Source organism: Macrobrachium nipponense, chromosome 47 (assembly GCF_015104395.2).
Source record: "Macrobrachium nipponense isolate FS-2020 chromosome 47, ASM1510439v2, whole genome shotgun sequence".
Lineage (NCBI taxonomy): Eukaryota > Metazoa > Arthropoda > Malacostraca > Decapoda > Palaemonidae > Macrobrachium > Macrobrachium nipponense.
This window is the reverse complement of record NC_087222.1, coordinates 14,450,534-14,470,326: the sequence shown is the minus strand read 5'-3', so window position 1 is coordinate 14,470,326 and position 19,793 is coordinate 14,450,534. Positions and strand designations below refer to the sequence as shown.

The window sequence follows — 19,793 nt, the reverse complement described above, 5'->3', positions numbered from 1 at the left end:
GGTCCTTTTTTTCTCTACATGTCTTGAATGCAATATTCTAAGATATATAGATTATCAATCCCTCTTATTTGTACAGTAAAGCTTGATTGCAGTTCATTTGTTTTCTCTATATTTCTAAATTGGTTTTCTATTTTGGTTTTCAGGATCCCCAGGAAAACTTTATATCAGTGGTTCTCAACCTGGGGGCATCAGCAATTTCCAGTTATATCCGTTATTCTCTTAACAAGAGTGAGCAACTAATATTCAGAAGTTTATGAAAAAATACAAAAGTATTGCCTTATAACGTTACTTTCCTATAGTCTAATATCCTAGTTAGGGTCGTTGTGCTTACAATGTTTTGTAATTAATGACCTTCCTGCCTATCCCTCGTAATCCCTTACATATGCAAGGGGGACATGGAAGGAAGGTAGAGGGGGTGAGGTCATATAAAGGTTGAGAACCACTGCTTTATATGATACACTTGTTAGTGCAATTGACCTAAGATCTTTGACTGTGGGGTGTTGTTTCTTGGGTGTAAGTGTTATTTTTACTTATACAAACTGCTCTCTATTTTCCTGCCTTTCTATATACTATTTAAACATTCTGCCAATTCTCTTTGAATGTTGGTGCTTTGTAAGAATAGTTTGAACAGAACTGGTTTCATTTCCTCTGTCACCGGTGCTTTACTTGATTAGTTTTCCTTTTCTCTAGTTGATTTTTTACCTCTTCTGCAGTTATACTTCTGACTTTAATGTCTGTCTTTATCGGGTTATTCACACCATCCATTTTTTCTCTCCTAATGACAGGTAGAATTCTTCCTTAATTAATCTCTTGCTTATTATTTTTGTCTATCCTGACCCATTCTTTTTCTGAGGTAGTCTGTTTTTGTCATCCATTATCTCATTTCTAATTTTTCCTTCATATTCTTCATGTGTTTTCTTTATTACTATCTGTACTTTCTGTCTTTGTTTATAGTATGCTCCTTCATAGAATCTCTTCTCTCCTATGCTTGTGGCTTAACTTTTCAATTTGTTATATATATCCTTCTTTGGCTTATTTCTTTCTTTATGTTTTTGGTGACCCATAATAGTTCCCTTACTTCTTGCTTTCCTTGGTTTAACCCTCTTTTTATTCCTTATATTTTCTAGGTTATTTGTTTTTGCTTCACTCATTGTTTCCTCCAGCTGGGTTAGACCTCCTTTTCTGTCTTGTCGGCTTTGTTTACATTATATATATTCAAGGTATTCCCTGGTGGACTCTTTCGTTGTTTTCAGGTATTTGATTTCTAAATTTTTTCTTACTCTTGTGTTCATTCTGAATTGGACTTTTATGAGGTGGTGGTCTGATAGGTCATATTCATACTTTCCCTCATATATCTTCATACATTCGTAGTTTTTATACAGATTATCTCCCCTTTGCAGCTGGGATTGTCACGGGAGGATTTTTCCCTCACCACGACATTACGATACGAGAATAAGAATAACATTATTAGTATACATATACAGTGTTGTCAATCTTCTTGCCTGGAGACAGGGGTCGGAGAATGGTACTGTGTCATAGTTGACACAATGGGTATGAAGACTGATGTTTGCACTGCCTGGGGAATTAGGGTAGGCCTGTCCTACCTGCTATTACATGATATTCCTGGTGTGTATGGGTCTTATTACTGATGAGGCCAGGTGATGTCTTCCCACTGGGAGGCAATTGAAGTGCAGATTTCCATTTTAGGGGTATTGAAGAAAATCCCTGGTACTCAGTTCGTTTCTTTATTATTCACTACATCACGCCAACTTTCTCATCTTGCCTAGTCTCCTGGACTTGGTTAATTTACCTAGTCTTCAGAACTCCTGGGCTAGATTCCTGGACTAGATCCCTGGAAATATTCATTTTATTTAATTTTTGATTTCCAGAAATCAATACAAGTGTGTAGTTTAAAACTACAACAAAAATAATTCTTTATATTGAGAGACTTCACAAAAATATATCGACTACAGATTATGGGAATTGCTTTCCTCATAATAGATAAGTATCAAACATGGAGTAACCCTGGAATCAATTAATTTACAATAAGGTGTAAATTACTTGATACCCTACTCCACACAGTACTACATGTTTGTACACAATATATGTCAATGGATAAGGCTACCTGAAAGATTTCTGAGAAAAACTTGAACTAAATTGAGGTAAAATTAGGCTAAGGTGCCTTCTAACAGGATACAGTCTAGCCTAGGCTTCTTCAGAAATCGTTAAGGATAGTCTATGCAAAGTTTACATGGCTGATTTTTGGTTAGTTTAATGAGGGTACAGGCTAAGTCCTATGTAATTAAGTTTTCCATGAATTTATATATATATAGCCTAAATATGTTTATCAAAAATAGTCATAATTCCTCATTCAAACAGGATTAGTCTAGGGTAGGCCTTCTTAAATTACTGTATAGCCTAGTCTAAGATCATGATCGGCAGTGAAAATTTCCATGAGAGAGGTAGGGGTAACCCCAAGATGCCCTGCAGGACAGCCATTTTGTGGTACCCTTTGGCACTGGTAATTGCAAAAACTTCATACAAACAAAACACTTAACTACTTTTTTTAACGTTTTACAACCCTGTCAAACGCTAAGTTGCAACTCAAACTATCACAGCAAAACTTCATGACAACTAATGAACGTGAAGTATCCTTTCACGACTATGAAAATTTTCCTCGTTAAGGCATTGCAACATGTCTGACTGGGCAGGCAACTCTGCACTTGAATTCTCGTCTGCTACTGTTTTTTCATGATAATGATCTGTTCTAACTAATGAACTAATGGTAATATTACAACTTTAAAGGCTTACCTTGCAAGGGATAGATAATTATTTGTATTAATAATTTGGTAAAATAGCCAAAAATGAAAGGGTGGACCGATTGATGTCCTCACACTCGAGAGCATTCATGATTCTTACATGTGTTACCAAAATGCAGACGGTCACGAAAGATTCAGGGCAGCGCTCCCATACTCAAAGTGAAAGATAAACAAAACAAGGGACTGGCTACACTGCCACACACTCGACATTCACAACAAAAATGAAAACATTTTACAGTTCCAATCACTTTTCCATCAGCAGTGTAAAGATATTAGAGGATGATGATGAATCAATTCCTCAATTAATCACTAATAATTAAAGGAATATTTTTCCCATTACAGGATCTCCATTTAATAGTGTTAGGTCATATTTTTCCATTTAGGTCCATGAAGTATTTTCCATTTTGGTCAAGTTCTTGTGTCCCTATGAAACCTAAATGCCCATTGAAGTCCCAAGGACAATCAGAGGCAGGTACCTATGTGGTCTTCTTTAGTGCTTGATGTAAGGTGCTCATCAGTCAATTGTTTCTGTCTATATCACTAGTTGACATGTAGACTAGGATTAGGTTAAATCTTGTTGCTCTATAATTACTACCCTCTATAATTACTAGTTGGATGTCTCTGTGTTCTGATTTTCCTTTTTTAACTGGATATCTCCTTTGGATCTATACATTATTAATAGACCTCCTCCTTTGGTTCCATCCTCATCTCTCATTGAGTGGACCACACTGATACCACCTATTGAGAATAGCAATTTTGCTGTTTCAGATGCGTTTCAGTGATGCACATAATTGTGTTCTTCTGTATTAAGTCTGTTAGTTCCATTAGTTCAGCTTTTGCCAGTCCTTGGGTATTTATGAACTTTGCTTCAAGATCTCTTTATGCATCTTCTGAGTTGTTCACGATCTGTTCATTTCCTTTATTATCAACAGTGCTTCTACATCTAACCTTTATCTATTGCTTATGATGAACCAGGAATCATCGGGTGGCGTCCAAAACTGGCTCGCTATCCCTTACCAAAATTTATACTCGCATATGAAATCACATACATTATCACTATTTCATAAGGCATAATAATATAACAAAATACATAACGATAGTAAATATATGTTAAAATTATACGAGAGTTAATTGCATTTAGGCATATTATAATGTTTTGTTTTAGTATTTCGTATATTTGTTCACCAACCGATACACTAACTTTGCGTTTGGCGTACTCTTAGCCTATCCTTACCATCCTTATAATTCCGTACATTATCCATATTTCGTTATAGTATAACGAAAAATATAACGAAACGAAGATAGTATATAACAAAAACGAATATCTAATTAAATATTATACTATTTCATCCAACTATTTGTTAATATTGACTTTTTAATAATTTTGGAAAACTTTTCCTCAACGGCCTTGATGGATGACGTCATGGGCACGGCAGTCGGGCACCCTGTCGTCAGATCATATTGAAAATTATTATTTATACCTATAAGTAATTGTACTTATAAAGCCCTCCAAGGCGTCCAAATTGCTCCCCTGGAAGAGAGAGGGAGAATTTCTACGGCGTCGTCAGGAGGTCCTTCTAGGGGGTCACTCACTAGGTAGGTCTGCACCCTAAGCAAAGCGTCTTTTGGCTAATAGGATACTAGGTAGCTTAGCCTGGTCAGGCGAGGCCCTTGGGGGGGGGGGGCGTGATGGTTAGGCTAGGTTATCTCATCTTGGTCAGGCTATCCTGTTCTGGCTAGGCTAGCTGGGGTAGCTATGTCAGGCTATGCTAGCTTTGCTTGGTTGGGCTATGTAAGGCTAGGTTACCAGGGCCCATTCTGGTCAGGCTAGTTATTGGAAATCACTGTCCGAGTGGCTCTTAATACTTTGTGGTAAAGCTGGTTTGGTAACTGCTAATTCACATTTTAGGGTAAAAACCACTTTGCGGACAGGTGGACACTACCGTTGCGTGGTCACTTTCCAAAAACATAACTTTAGCACTTCCAGTATCCTGAATTAGACGCCAGACATAACCCAACCATCGTGGAAGCAACAGTAAGTGTTTCCTTTCAAGTCACTAAATAGTAATGCCATAATTTCCAGTTGAACAGAAGTTAAGGAAAGTATGCGCAGTTCAAAATTTGATGTTTTCAAAATTTTACATATAACACCTTATGTGTAGCAGATTGACGCTATCTCAATGTTTGCGGAGTCACTTGTGTCAACAAACTTTCCATTTCCTCTGCTAAATCCGTGCACCATTTGTACCCATAGATGCTGGGACACTTTCTTCACAATAATCTTAAACGACAAGGGTGTATTGGCCTCCGGATGGCTAAACGGTGATTGTTCGGAAAGAAGAAGAAGAAAAGTGCAGTAGATAACATTGAAATAATAAGTTAAAGACCAGTATAAGGTTATGAACTGCATATATTTATTACTTATTCATGATAATTCACTTGAAAATATTCTTTGTTGTAAAAGTAACCAGATTCCCGACACAAATTTCATGGTTTTGCTGTGAACATTAGCTACGGTGTTGTTTGTGCTCTCCTATCAGCCATACAATTATTAAAAAGAAATAAAAAGTCAAATAGTAATATACGTAGACTTAAATAAATGAAAAGTGCTAGCAAAAAAGTATAATGTTTTTGTAATAAACAATTCACCAACCCACCGTACAAAATTATTCCCACCATGGCTTTGCTGTAAACAAATTTAAGTATTTTAAGTTGAATTTGTAGTGAATCAAGAATGAAATGTGTAAAATTACGATCAAATAAGCACTGTGGAGTTTCATTTGTGATGACAGTAAGGATAAAACCACCGATTATAAGGTAAAAATGCATTTAAGTTCAAAACATGACCCTGGGAATAAGATTTCTCATACTTTCCCTAATATAGGCAACAAAATGTTATATTGTGCTGATTACAGCTATAATCTTGAGTAATATCAATAGACATTACTTATGTACGCAAATCTTGTTCAAATGAGCGCTGGGAAAAACATGTCCGCGAGTGTATGACCGGATTGTGCACGCTATGATAACACGCCATATTGGATTTAAAAACTGCCTTGAACACATATTTTACGAAGACTTCACATGCTTATTTTTATTTCATGTGGCAGTTTCGTATATCTCATTGTGTTGACTAAACTTCAATCTTTTGAATGGTATGCTTAAATATTGAATTGTACTATTGTTTCACCAATTAAATATCGAGTGAAAAAAGTGACCTTTGGCAGGTCAATGTCTGCACAGCGGTGTTTTACCCTATATTGGCACCATGTTTAGCACCAGGCCCTTTGGGGGATGAAAGTAAGGATATGAACAAAAGACTGTAGATATCATAAACACAATAGGCACACAAAAACATATGCAAATATCAGCAAATAGAATAAATGGTCAGGCTGTGATATAGCGGCCACCTTTCTCGCAACGCGACCACTTCCCAAAAAAGTGCTTGAATTCTGCCATTATTTTGTAATTTAGGAGCGTAGAGGTCTCAGTGTGCTGCCTGGAAGGGCCACAACTCTTGACTGATGCTCATGGCAGCAAATTCAAGTACTTTTTCGGGAAGGTGGCCACTATGTCGCAGCCCCGTCATTTACCCTTTTATGGAACCAAGCATTTTAATACATTTGTATCTATTAATTTGTTATTTTTTTCCCACATTATCCTATTACAGGCTTGGATAAGGACCTCCCTTTGCCATCCCCAACCTCCTTCAATGAAAAAAACAAAGATTCTTTGATTGTTACTACGAGCCCTTATGTAGTTCAGAACAGAGGAAAGAATAATAGATTTAATAATAGAAATAGGAATGCTAATCATGATATTGGAATTTTACTTGGATCTGAAGAACCTGAGACGTATAACAAATATCTTTCTCTTGACCTTGACAAAAACATAAAAGAACTGAAAATATTTGACATCCTTAGAGATATTGTGAAATGCATTGGCAGAGAACCAAAGATAGCCTCTCAAGGCGAAGGAAGCTTGCTTGTAGAAGTTTCATCACCAGATGAAAGTAGAAAAGTTACTATCTATTAGTGCTGTAGAGGGAAGTGCAGCAAAATGCACTCCTCACAAAACAATGAATCAGTCTAAAGTAGTGTATAGTACTGAACTCTTACATTATTCTGAGGACACTCTCCGAAAAGAATTTGCTGATCAAAAGGTGGTTGATGTGAGACGAATCAAGAAAAATATATTGGGAATATTACATCCAACGCCTACTTTGATACTCACCTTTGATTGTTTGAGACTCCCTAAATTTCTGAAAGCTGCATGGCTTCACTTGCCAGTTAGACAGTATATTCCCGCTCCCAGAAGATGTTTTTATTGCCAAATGTTTGGCCATCTAATTACAACATGCAGGAAAAAAGAAAGAAATGAACCAGCTATATGCTTTAACTGTGGAAGAAAAGAGCAAGGGAATTGTGAGCTTAATCCATGCTGCCCTAATTGAGGGGAAGACCATAATGCAGCACATAAATCATGTATCAAGTATATCATTGAAAAAGAAAAACTTTGTATCAAGGCTCAAGAGCGCATTACCTTTAAAGGCAAGACAAAAGACTTTGCAGAAATTCAACACCCAGAAGTCATTTGTAGATGCAGTAAAAGGAAATGGGGAAAGACAAAAGAAATTGAATCTGAAAAAGTCTAATAAAGATAAAGAACAAAAAATGGATGCTGGGACAATTGTCAACAAGAAGACTTTAAGTGAAGAGTCTGTAACAATGCCTGAATCAAAAGTGAAGCACCTGGAGAAAGGGGATACACCCCCAGAAAAAGTTAATGAGTCATAAAAAAATGAGTAAACCTTCATCATCTTATGGCTCAGCTGACCCTCATAAAACATCTGAATTAATGGAAAATAATGAGTCATATCCCACTATCTTATCTTACAACACAGCAGCAACAAATGTAGAACCTAAGGCAAACAAAATGTTAAACTCAGTTCAGCTTGGTTTAGACAATAAAACTAGACTAGCTGAAAATAATAACCCCGATACTACAAGGGTGTCGAAGATACTACTAAAGATACTGCTGTTTCAAATACCATCATAAGTGATCACTTGGTAGATTCAAATGACCGTCTAAGTACTCCTTCGACATCTGGAAGTGTACCAAAAGTCCATGGAAAAACTCAGATGTCATCTACAAAGAAAAAACATAACAATACGATCTTGGACAGGGGATCATCCTCTAGGAAATAGGTACTTTCTCTGCTATATTACAATGGAACTGCCAGGGACTTCGCGCTAAATATGAAGAGCTATTATGTTTGATTAATACGTATAACCCAGTACGCTTAGCGCTACAAGAGACTATGCTAAGCAACAACAAAATGCATACTCCTAAAGAGTTTTTTGCATTCCACTCCCAATTCCCTTTACAGGGAAATTCGGGTGGAAGTGCTCTTCTTGTAAGACAAGATATTGCTCACTCAAAAATACAGATGCAAACTCAATTACAAGCTGTAGCTGTCAAAATTCACTTAAAAAAGACGTACACAATTTGTTCATTGTATCTCCCTCCTAATAACCCAATACTTGAACGACAGTTAACACACTTATATGAACAGCTACCTCGACCATTTCCTATATTGGGAGACTTTAATGGTCGACATGAACTTTGGAGTGACATTTTATCAAATCAAAGAGGAAACCTTATCTTATCATCAATAGAAAGTTCAGATATGACCCTTTTGAATACTGAAAAACCCACCCATTTCCACATTCAGACTGGTACATTTTCATGCATTGACTTATCTGTCACCAGTTCTGATACATTCATTGACTTCAACTGGGAGGTGTTGGATGATCTATACGGTAGTGATCATTTTCCAATTGTCATCAGAACTGAGAAATATGAGCCTGTACACAGAATGCCTAGGTGGTGTACCAATGAAGCAAATTGGCCCCTTTTCCAGGAACTTAGTTATATTGAACTAGATGCAAAAGATATGCCAACAAGAGGAGAAGCAGTGCTCTACTTAACAATGATTTTTATTAAAAAATATCCACAATTATATATTAAAAATATATTTCTATTTTTACGTATATAGCGGCCTTGAGAGAGGCTAGATACGTAAACGGAAGTAATTGAGGGATTTCAAGAGGGAATTGCTTTAACTTACCGTAAACTGATGGTTATTATTAATTTCTTTAGAGGGAAGGTCGCCAGAAAACTCAGCTCGTTACTTAACAGTTATTTATTTACAAAAAAGGCCCGTGTTGGCCTGGAGAAAAGGTAAATGATATTGGCCCCCACGTTGGGGCTTATAATCTCATTCAATTCAAGCTGATTTTCATTCACTTTGGGTAATGCACACTTGCGGGCAGAGACGGCACGTGACTCATGGAATCTGGAAAAGAATCCCAGATTAAACAAGATAAAAGGAAAGATGACTTCTTGCTTTGATTAATTAATTCTCTAATACTGGGGAGAAGGAACTTTTAAGGTTTCACTGAAGTATGCAATGACTCCATTGGTCTGGGACGATCACACCAGGGAAGCATGCGGCCATGAGGCAGTGAGAGGGAACAAAAGGATGAATTCCTTTTGTTGCTGGAAATTGAATTGGGAGAATGAGGATCAAAGTTATAATAGGTGATAAGGGACTGGCAATATGTTGTTTCACAAGACGTACCTGGATGTCGTGTTCAGTGTAGACCTTTGTAGAAAATCATGGCCCCCTTTGTCTGAGGCCTGGGTCATCGGCGCGCCACTCACACCCTGGGTAGGCCTAACAGGAAGGCAGGTAATTTGACCTCTGTTTCGAGATCGTCTCGCAGCCGACTGAGGACAGAATTCAGTTGGGTTGCTTGGGGGTTGGAGGTCAGCTTAACCCCCCACGATCAAGGCAAATCCTGGAAAACAAGCATACAGCCAGCAGAGAGGTCACAGGAAAGAGAGCTTAAGGTATAGGTCTAAGAAGTACCAATCTGCCTACACCCTTCCCTTTTGAGATACGTCCCTACAGCTGATAAAAGACTCTTTTCCCCCAACTGGGGAACTTCCTATCTCTAGCTGGCGGGTTTTGGGTTTCCCGCGTTTACTAAAAATCAGCTGATATTCTAAAGAAATGGCTGCCGTTTTCCAAATCGAATTAATTAATTAATTGCGGGTAGACGAAAACGACTATAAACGTCACAGCTCCCCCTGTTAAGAAGGCATTCACTCCCTTTCGGGCGTGAAGGTCTTGGCTTAAATAGATTGATCGTCTCGACTACCCAGTTCCCCTACTCTAACTTGAAGTCTGTAGAGCGGCGATACAGCTAACTACAGTGGCCTACCTAACGTATAGGCGGAGATGCTAAGTGTACTAACTTAATGGAGTAATGTAGTCTAGCCTAAGTAATAACTACTGGTTGTCTTGTGACGACAGTCTACTCTACCCCTAGATAAGGTTACTTGAAAATTCTACTTGCTACTAACCTAATGCCCTGGTACTAAATCATTAGCCTAACCTACTCAATACAGTTAAATGAAGACGCAATCATTCCAGAGTGTGGTACGCACAGCAGCAGTTCAGCGACGGAATTGTTAAAATACATAATGAGAGGTAATGATGCGTGGGGATGATGAGTGGTTAATTGACCAGGAGGGAAATGCAATGAGGTAATTATATTTAAGTGAGGGTTAGTATTACAATGGCTAGGGGTTAGAGGGTTAGTGCTACTGGCAGAGATCAGGCTGGCTACCTTCTCTGGGTAGGTGCCAGGATCATTCTGGCAACGACTCTGGGGTAAGGCCAAAAACGCCGGCAGGAGCTGAGGCAGCGGTAGCCTGAGGGATTTCAGGAGAACACCCTACTTCGGTATCTGCAGCAACCGTCGTAGAGGTGGAACCTACTGCAGGGGAGGCCCTCACTTCGGCTGCTGCGACAACCGTCGTGAGGGGAAAACTCCAGGCTGACTCCTGGTCGGGCAGTTCCTGGTTTTCCAGAGGAGGTACAAAGGTAAGGTCTGCCGGAGGTTCATCCTCGGGCGACAGTGGTGAGGGTGAAGAAGACGGAACTAGTGATTGGCCATGGGCTGTGGTAAGCTCCATGCCTGTTGGAGGATCTCCTGTAGGAGGATCCTTGATAAGGTTAGGCGCCGGCGCTAGCTCGGGGCCAGGCGCAGAGGTCAAGTTCGGTGGTGGCTCTACGTCCAGGCTGGACGGAGCTTGGCACTGCTCAGTGCTGCCAAGTGGTACTGGCAGAGAGTTGAGGTCGACTGGACCTGTGGCGTGGGTACCGGAGGTGCAATACCTCTCAGCGTGCCCTTGGTTATGGGAGACAGAGGGTCCTGTCTCTTTTGGAAGGCTAAGCCTTGTGGAACTTGGACAGTGTCCGCTGCACATAACTTGCTAGGGCACCTAGGCCAATTTGTGGAGTGCCCTATTACGTTACAGGTCTTGCAACGGAACTGTGAATGGTCAATCTCCCTCCTTGGTAACGGGGGAGACTGTTGGTGGATTGTACTTCCTAGAGGAAGTAGAATTTCGGTGACTCCTTGCTTTGGAGTGAATTGACATGGGGTTAGGACCCCTAGGCTTTTTGAATTGTGAGGGAGGGACTTCATGTCTTGCCCTAGGAGGAGGTCGTAACCTCCTGGGATGTAGCTTGCAACTGCAAGAGTACATTCTTTGGAGAAGTGAGGTCTGGTGACCCTCAATTGGACGGTCGGAAGGATCAGTTTAATGTGATTGATACCTTCAATGGTGATCAATCGACGTCTATCAACATTAGCCCCTCGGGGAATTCTGTCTTCCCGTATCAGGGAGACTTGAGCGCCAGAGTCGTCGTAGGCTCTGACGTGGCTTGGCTGATAATGACTTTGGAGGGTGCGACGGTTATAGGGCCCTTAGCTGGGGGTCCTAGAGAAGAAGGATTAGTAATGGCCATTGCGACGGCAGGAATATTGTGGTTCGCGCACCCTCCGTAGTTGGCAGACATGTGACCCTTGCGGCCACAGTCTCGGCAGAACTTGTTCCAGAACCTCTTCCGTGGCACTGGATGATAAGGCCGAGATGGCCCCACAGGTTGCGAATCTGCGGAGTCACCAAGGCTGGCAGTGTGCTCTGGCCACAGGTTGAAGAGTCCTCTCTGGCAGTGATGTGACGTGGGGAGGTTAAGGGAACCTCCGTTGAATCACCCTCGAAAGCAATTTCGGGGTTAACTGGTGGGCTTACCTCTTCCAAAAGGGAGGAGGTAGGCGGTAAAAAGGTAAAAGGCTGGCAGGATGCGGCAGGAATTTCTATCTCCGGCACTGGATCAGGACCAGGCTCGCAAATCGAAAGGATGTCAGGCTGACCAGAGACGGCGGGACTAAGAGAAGACAGGGGGTGCAGGGCTGGAAGCTGGCAGAGTGGCTGAGCTAGGATACTCTCCTTACGGGCCTTCTCCCGCTTGATGTCGAGTTTCTTCTCCTTGAGAGCGAGCTCATGCTTTCGCCTCCTCTTCCCTTGCCTTCCTTTCTGCTTCTCTTGTTCTTCTCTTGGTTTTCTCTTACTTTCTTTTCTTGCAGGCGTGCGGCAGCCTGCTGCGTCTTTATCCAACTGGTCAAGTGCTGGTCCAGTGTAACCAGCCTCCTTGCCCAGAGTTATGAGGGCTCCGAGCTTCTCTAGCTCTCTGCAAAGAAGTCGCGGGAAGCAGGGGAAGACATTTCCCTTAGGCTGCAGTAGAGGCTCGGAGGAAAATGAAAATAATGGCCAGGAAAGGGTACTGAATGGAAGGGGAGTGCCTACTGTGGAAAGTGGTACTCACTGGAAATGGGTTCTGCGACGTGGTAATGAAGTCTGAAAAGACTGGGTGCTCGGTGGCACTTTGTGAAGGGCACCTTCTGATGAGGTGAAAAAATCGAAGGAAGTGCGCGGCGTACGTCACACTAGGGCGTTCCCAACTTGGGGAGCGTTGGAATGGGCTACCTGTACGTCTGTACAGGTGCAAATGGCCCTTATGGAGGCGTTCCTTGGAGCACTGGTATCGTGCTGGTGTGTCCCGGGGACACTACATGCAGTATACTCAAGTATACCGAAGTGAAATGGGCACTCTGTTCGGGGCAGAGTGTAATGGTGGAGGAGAGAAAGTTAAAGGTGGGGGAGTACTTCAGCAGCCAGTCGATGGACAGTGTCAAGAATTAGTGGCACTGTGAAATGGTAAGGACCTGACGTGCACTGGTGGTGGCCAGTCCTAAACTGGTAACGACTTCCTGTCTGGAAGTAATGAATGTTTGCGTGGCACACTGTGCGAAATTGTGCTGCGGTATACGCAAGTCTTTGTGTTATAAAAAAATGAACAAGACCACTCGGGCAACGACAGGTAATGATAATTTTAGAAAATGCTCAGTCCCTCGCTGAAGTACTCGATAAAGAAATAAATGCTTGCAAACTGCAATGGACACAGGCGCTACGTATCAGCTCAGTGTAAAGGAAAGACACAAGAGCTAAAATAATGTTAATTCTGCATGCTATAATTAATGGTAAGATGTAGTACTCTTGGCTTCGTGAATACTGGGTTCTGGTTTTCTCTCTCTCTCTCTCTCTCTCTCGGAGAGGGTGAAAAAATGATATGTGAATGAACTCCCTTATATTGAAATTGAACTACTAATGTTAGTTTAATATGACGCAACTTGCGTTAAATGATTTACTTACGTTAACGTGAAATGAAAGAATTGCTTTGAAAAACGTTTTATGAAAAATGATAACGCGCTCGCGCTCCGTGAACGATTTTACGTTAATGTTAGCGGCTTGCGCTTATGAAATGATTTGCGTTTCAATATGAATTTTACAAAGACGCGTTTTACGTTAACAAATTCTTGTGATTTACTCTACTTGAGATTTACGTTAACTTTATGTAAGATTACTAGGTCCCTGTGAACAGTGAAATGACGGTAAGGATTTTAAAACGATGTTAGCAAACAATTGTGAATGAGGTTACGTTAAGTGCAAAGTGAAATGAAACTTCGCTCAGCGCGCGAGTGAGCCATGCGAGGTGAAAAACCAAAAACGTGAGGAGAGCAGAGCGGGTTAGCACACAGCGTGTCGTTCAAAACAGCTGATTCTCTGTAAATGCGAAGGCAATTTACCAACACAAAATTCTACTTCTATTCAATGCGAATTACGTTATTTCTCTGACAGAAACGATAGATACTAGTACAGACATGATATTTATTTACGTTTAAAAACTTCGTGACTTACGTTACTTTGCTTAAAATTGTTTAGATAATGTTGAAAGAGAAAACAAACATGGCTGCAGCTGTGAGCAAAAACGAAGGCTGGTTGAGACCGCGCAGGCGCGAGTGTGCTCTAAGCTGAATTTAAGCTGAGAGGTAAGCGGTTACCAACACTTGAATGAAAAACTAAGTTAAAAAATGGATTCCCTAACATATCACAGACAAAAGAATTGTACACTTCTTTTGCCGTAACTATTAGTAAAACACTCCTAACTAGCTAGGCTTTCTAATACAGCAATAAAGCCTGGCAAAGCACTTCCTAGTTTGATCTGGTCCTTTCTGGCATCTATCTGCACACGTGTTAGTGTAAGCTCCGACGAGGACAGCACAAATTAACAGAGAATTCGCGGGGCAAATTGTTTGCTCGCCGCTAAAATAAAGCACTGGCGCGTTCGCCGTTACAATAATAAGATTTCTACCTACGCTCTTTTGACCACTTCAACAATAAAAATACTTAAATGTACCTTAAGCTAACATTAATTATAGAATAATTATATTAATGAATGGAATACCTTACCGTGAGTCAGTGTGTCTTCTTTCCCTGCAAGTGTGCTTAGTTTTGCGCTTTGAAAAACATTTACAGTTTACGTTTTACAACGGATAATGCGATTTACAAGCTTTTTTTAAGCAAGCTAGGTTCAATCCAGGCAAGATTCGCCAATTTTACGTATATAGCGGCCTTGAGAGAGGCTAGATACGTAAACGGAAGTAATTGAGGGATTTCAAGAGGGAATTGCTTTAACTTACCGTAAACTGATGGTTATTATTAATTTCTTTAGAGGGAAGGTCGCCAGAAACTCAGCACTCGTTACTTAACAGTTATTTATTTACAAAAAAGGCCCGTGTTGGCCTGGAGAAAAGGTAAATGATATTGGCCCCCACGTTGGGGCTTATAATCTCATTCAATTCAAGCTGATTTTCATTCACTTTGGGTAATGCACACTTGCGGGCAGAGACGGCACGTGACTCATGGAATCTGGAAAAGAATCCCAGATTAAACAAGATAAAAGGAAAGATGACTTCTTGCTTTGATTAATTAATTCTCTAATACTGGGGAGAAGGAACTTTTAAGGTTTCACTGAAGTATGCAATGACTCCATTGGTCTGGGACGATCACACCAGGGAAGCATGCGGCCATGAGGCAGTGAGAGGGAACAAAAGGATGAATTCCTTTTGTTGCTGGAAATTGATTCTTGGGAGAATGAGGATCAAAGTTATAATAGGTGATAAAGGGACTGGCAATATGTTGTTTCACAAGACGTACCTGGATGTCGTGTTCAGTGTAGACCTTTGTAGAAAATCATGGCCCCCTTTGTCTGAGGCCTGGGTCATCGGCGCGCCACTCACACCCTGGGTAGGCCTAACAGGAAGGCAGGTAATTTGACCTCTGTTCGAGATCACGTCTCGCAGCCGACTGAGACAGAATTCAGTTGGGTTGCTTGGGGGTTGGAGGTCAGCTTAACCCCCCACGATCAAGGCAAATCCTGGAAAACAAGCATACAGCCAGCAGAGAGGTCACAGGAAAGAGAGCTTAAGGTATAGGTCTAAGAAGTACCAATCTGCCTACACCCTTCCCTTTTGAGATACGTCCCTCAGCTGATAAAAGACTCTTTTCCCCCAACTGGGGAACTTCCTATCTCTAGCTGGACGGGTTTTGGGTTTTGGGTTTCCCGCGTTTACTAAAAATCAGCTGATATTCTAAAGAAATGGCTGCCGTTTTCCAAATCGAATTAATTAATTAATTGCGGGGTAGACGAACGATCTATAAACGTCACACTATGTAAAATTATATAACAAAGACTTTCGAACACCTGAACGGTGTTCCTCCTCAGTGAACGTTAAAATGTAATGAAGAGGATAGTTTCCTCCCGAAGAGCATCTAAAAAGGTGGGCGGGGCGAGAAAATAACAGCCCATCATCGAAGTGCTGGTTAGTGTATTAGGTAATCCCAAACTCAACAGGCAGTTGCGCCAACCTCCTCGATCTCCGACCCTGTGAAGTTGCTCCTGCTTGCACTGCATAGGTGCCATAGTCGGAAACATCCAGAGGGACATCGGCTATCTAGAGAGAGAGGGGAAGAGGAAGCAGAGCATCAGGGTTCACATGGTCAACGTCAGTTTTAAAATTAAAGTCTTTTAAGTATTGCCTGGCAATGAAACTGTTTATTATCCTCAAAAGATATTCCCATGTTTATAGCGGCGCCTTCAACTAATCTTCTCACGTGAGAATCGTCACTTTTAAAAATAATTTGTGCACCATCCAAATTGATTCTGTGGTCTAAATTAAAACTATGAGCCACCAAAGCGCTTCCCTGTGCATGAAGATCATAGGCTCTTCTGTGTTCCCTTAATCTTACTTCTAATCCCCTACCACTTTCTCCGTAGTAACAACCACCGCAATCATGACATGGAACCTTGTAAACTCCGTTATTTCTCTTGGTACTGTTATTGCTTTTTGTAAGAGCTTTTGCCAATGTGTTTTTGTAGGTATAAACAATTTCTATGTCCTTTTGGTGCTTATTTATATAATCACCTACTTTCGAGATTTCATCGTGAAAGGGCAATGATACATGTTTCTTGTCTTTTACTTCCTTATTATCTTGTCCGATGTAAAACTTCTTTTTAGCTCGGCTAATGGCGTCAGTAATAAAATTTTCTGGGTACTTTAAGGACCTAAAAGTGTCTACAACATGTTTGAGTTCTCCGTCCAGAAATGCGGGGTCGCATATACGAAGGGCCCTTTAAACAAAACCCATAATTACATTCCTTTTAACTTGTTGTGAGTGGTGGGAAAAATAATGAATATAATTTTCTTTGTTGGTAGCTTTTCTAAAAACTGAAAATTTGAAAGAGTTACTGTTTACATCCCTATGAATTAAAACATCTAAGAAAGAAATCTTACCATCAACCTCTTTTTCAACTGCAAACGTTGTTGGCAGTATTCAGTAAGCAGTCTAAAGCTACGTCGTCGCTGTAAAAAACAATAAATATGTCGCCTACATATCTCACCCACAGAGCAGGCTTACAGTTGGGGTTACATCCCTCTAATATTTCAACTTCTATGAACTCCATGCACAGGTTGGCTAGAACTGGTGACAATGGTGAACCCATTTTGTTGGAAGTATTCATCATTAAAAGTGAAAATGGTACAATAAATTCCAGAAGTGAAGCAACAAATTTTATTCCGATTATTGTCATCCTCTTTGTCTGATTATAATATCAGTGATTAACTGTTTATTAAAAGAAAAAAAAATAATCCCCCCAAAGAAAAAAAAAATTCCAGTAGAAACATCTGCGGCTCTCAATGTGTGATATCAAGTGTTCACCATAGAGTGGCAGCAGGAACCAAATGCATAAGCATTGGCCTAATGTGAGATGTAAGTTAATTTTCTACTTTTATCGAAAGCTATTATGATTTCTTTTGCTAAAGCACAAAGAAGTTTAACATCTGATTAAATGAAATATAGATAAGACACAAGTTGGTGTGGAAAAAAAAAGAAGAAATCCAATTTATATAAGCGTTTAGCATTAGCTACATGGTTAGGCATATTTCAAGAATCAAGAAAATATTTTCCAGTTTGTTATTTAATAATGTCATCGAATTCCTCAATTGTGCAAGTTTTTGCATGTGGAATTGCGTTCAGGGTCGCATCAAACAAGAATGTTCGTAGGTTTCCACCTTTTTATTTTTTAGTCCATACGATCTGGAGTGCGAATATGCCTGTTGAGCATTATTTGAATTCGAGTATCTCCTGTTATGCTCTCTCTCTCTCTCTCTCTCTCTCTCTCTCTCTCTCAGAGGCCTGTTTTAAGAATCGAGCACTAGGCCTATTGGTTTTGCTCGGGTGATTCTTATACTATATATATATATATGATAGATATATATATATATATATAGTATATATATATTATATATATATATATATATATATATATAAAGTTCCCAAAAAACTCATGAATTTCTGTTATACAATAATGCTTGACAGAATGGAACTGATTACTGGTTGCCCGTGGAAATATGAATTTGGGTGATACGCCCACTTACGCAAATTTCACGGTTGGAATATGATTAGAAGATTTGAGGTAAAAGGTTGAAGTGAAAAAAATGGAGTTAGGATTGTGGGGGGAGGGGGGATTGTGTCTGTCGTCTCCCTACTTAACCAGGTGGTGATTTTACAGGTGTTCTGGTTGCTTGCGACCGTCTCTTATTTTTTATATAGCGAGTGAGTGTTTCCCGGGAGCAAGGACAGGTCCTGGTATCGGTCCTAATGGTTGTATATCTGCCTAAATAACAGATAGTGGCCCTGCGTTGTAAGCCTTGGTATGCCGGGAACTAGGCCTAGTCACCTGAAGGTAGCAGCAGCAGTTAGAGCCTTTCTCGAAGATGGTGTTTTATGCTCGGTTTAAGAAGCTAAAATCAGAACTACCAACCAAACCCAACTTCTCTGTTGAACCTAGGTGCATTCATGGTTGATTAGGTTTAATGTTGCGGACTTTTTCCCTTTACATTCTATTGATACTTGCATGGTTTTATTCATCTTCGCTAAAATAATTGATAATACACTACGATATTAAATATTTGTTTCCACATTGCTTGAAATATACATTGGTAATGTTGGCAATCCTGTATTGAACGAAAATTTCAAATTGTTTCGGTTCTTTAGTTTGAAGTAATTACTATACTTTGAAATAATAACTATTACCGTAATTTTTTCTCATGATTGTTATAAATATAATAGATTTGATATTTGTGCATCATTTGTTAGCTTTATTTTGCTTGATAGAGATTTCACTGCTGAATAAAAATAAGTTTTTCAGTACGTGTTGTAGTTGCCAGTTAGTGATTTTCGAACGAAATCCTCTGAAATTTGTCGCTTAACTTCTGGAACTTACTGTACAGTCAACACATATTCTAACCAAGTCTAGAAACTGGTCGCAAGGAATAGGAAAGTTGATAGTCCCTTCTTTGTGTCTCTTCTTTAAAATTTCCAGAACATAGTCAAAAGGAACATTTGTAAATAAGGATGTGACATCGAGGCTAATCCTCCTACCATCAGTATGGTTAAAACTCCTTAGTCTGTCAATGAAATGGGAGGAGTGTATTAAGTGAGCATCAGAGATGGTGCCGAGTAATGAACTAAGGGACTTAGCTAACCATGAGGCAAGAACGCTCTGTGGGGCATTACAAGTGGCAACTATTGGACGGAGGGGAGTACCTACTTTGTGTATTTTAGGCAAGCCATAAAAATATGGCCAACTAGGGATTTTTCCAGAGATTTTTGATAAGATAAGCTCTTTATGGGCGGGGTCCTGCAAAGAATTTACAATCTTTTTGATTTTCTGATTGAAATCCTGCTGAGTTTTTGTAATGGTTGTTCTCCACAGGGCACATTAGTCATTTTCATTGTTGAATGATGTGATTTGTTTTAGGGAATTTGATGGCATTTTTTATTTCAAAATCTTAACCTAATTTGGTTCTAGATTGAATTTTGTTCTTACCTCAAGAAGGTAAACAATGTCTTATACACATTTTTCCGAGCGATCCTTTGAGCTGCATTCTATATTGTCATCTCTTTTGTTTCATTGGCATCAGACTTGAATTGGATTATCTTGGCCCATTTACCCTTTAAGTCTTAGGCAACTGTTGCTCATTTGTACAATAACGGATGGTTGGTCTACGTCATATGAATGTCTCTGTTTCATGTCGTACCACTGAGACGCTAAATTTTTCACAAGTATCCTGAAGAGGAAGGTACAGAGGA

At 40.0% G+C, this 19,793-nt stretch overlaps 1 protein-coding gene across 3 annotated transcripts in view; it reads left to right on the top strand.

Moving 5' to 3' along the window:
• LOC135204722 (gastrula zinc finger protein XlCGF8.2DB-like) overlaps positions 1 to 19,793 on the top strand; it is a 320,344-nt gene that overhangs the window by 251,419 nt on the left and 49,132 nt on the right. The window lies entirely within an intron of this gene.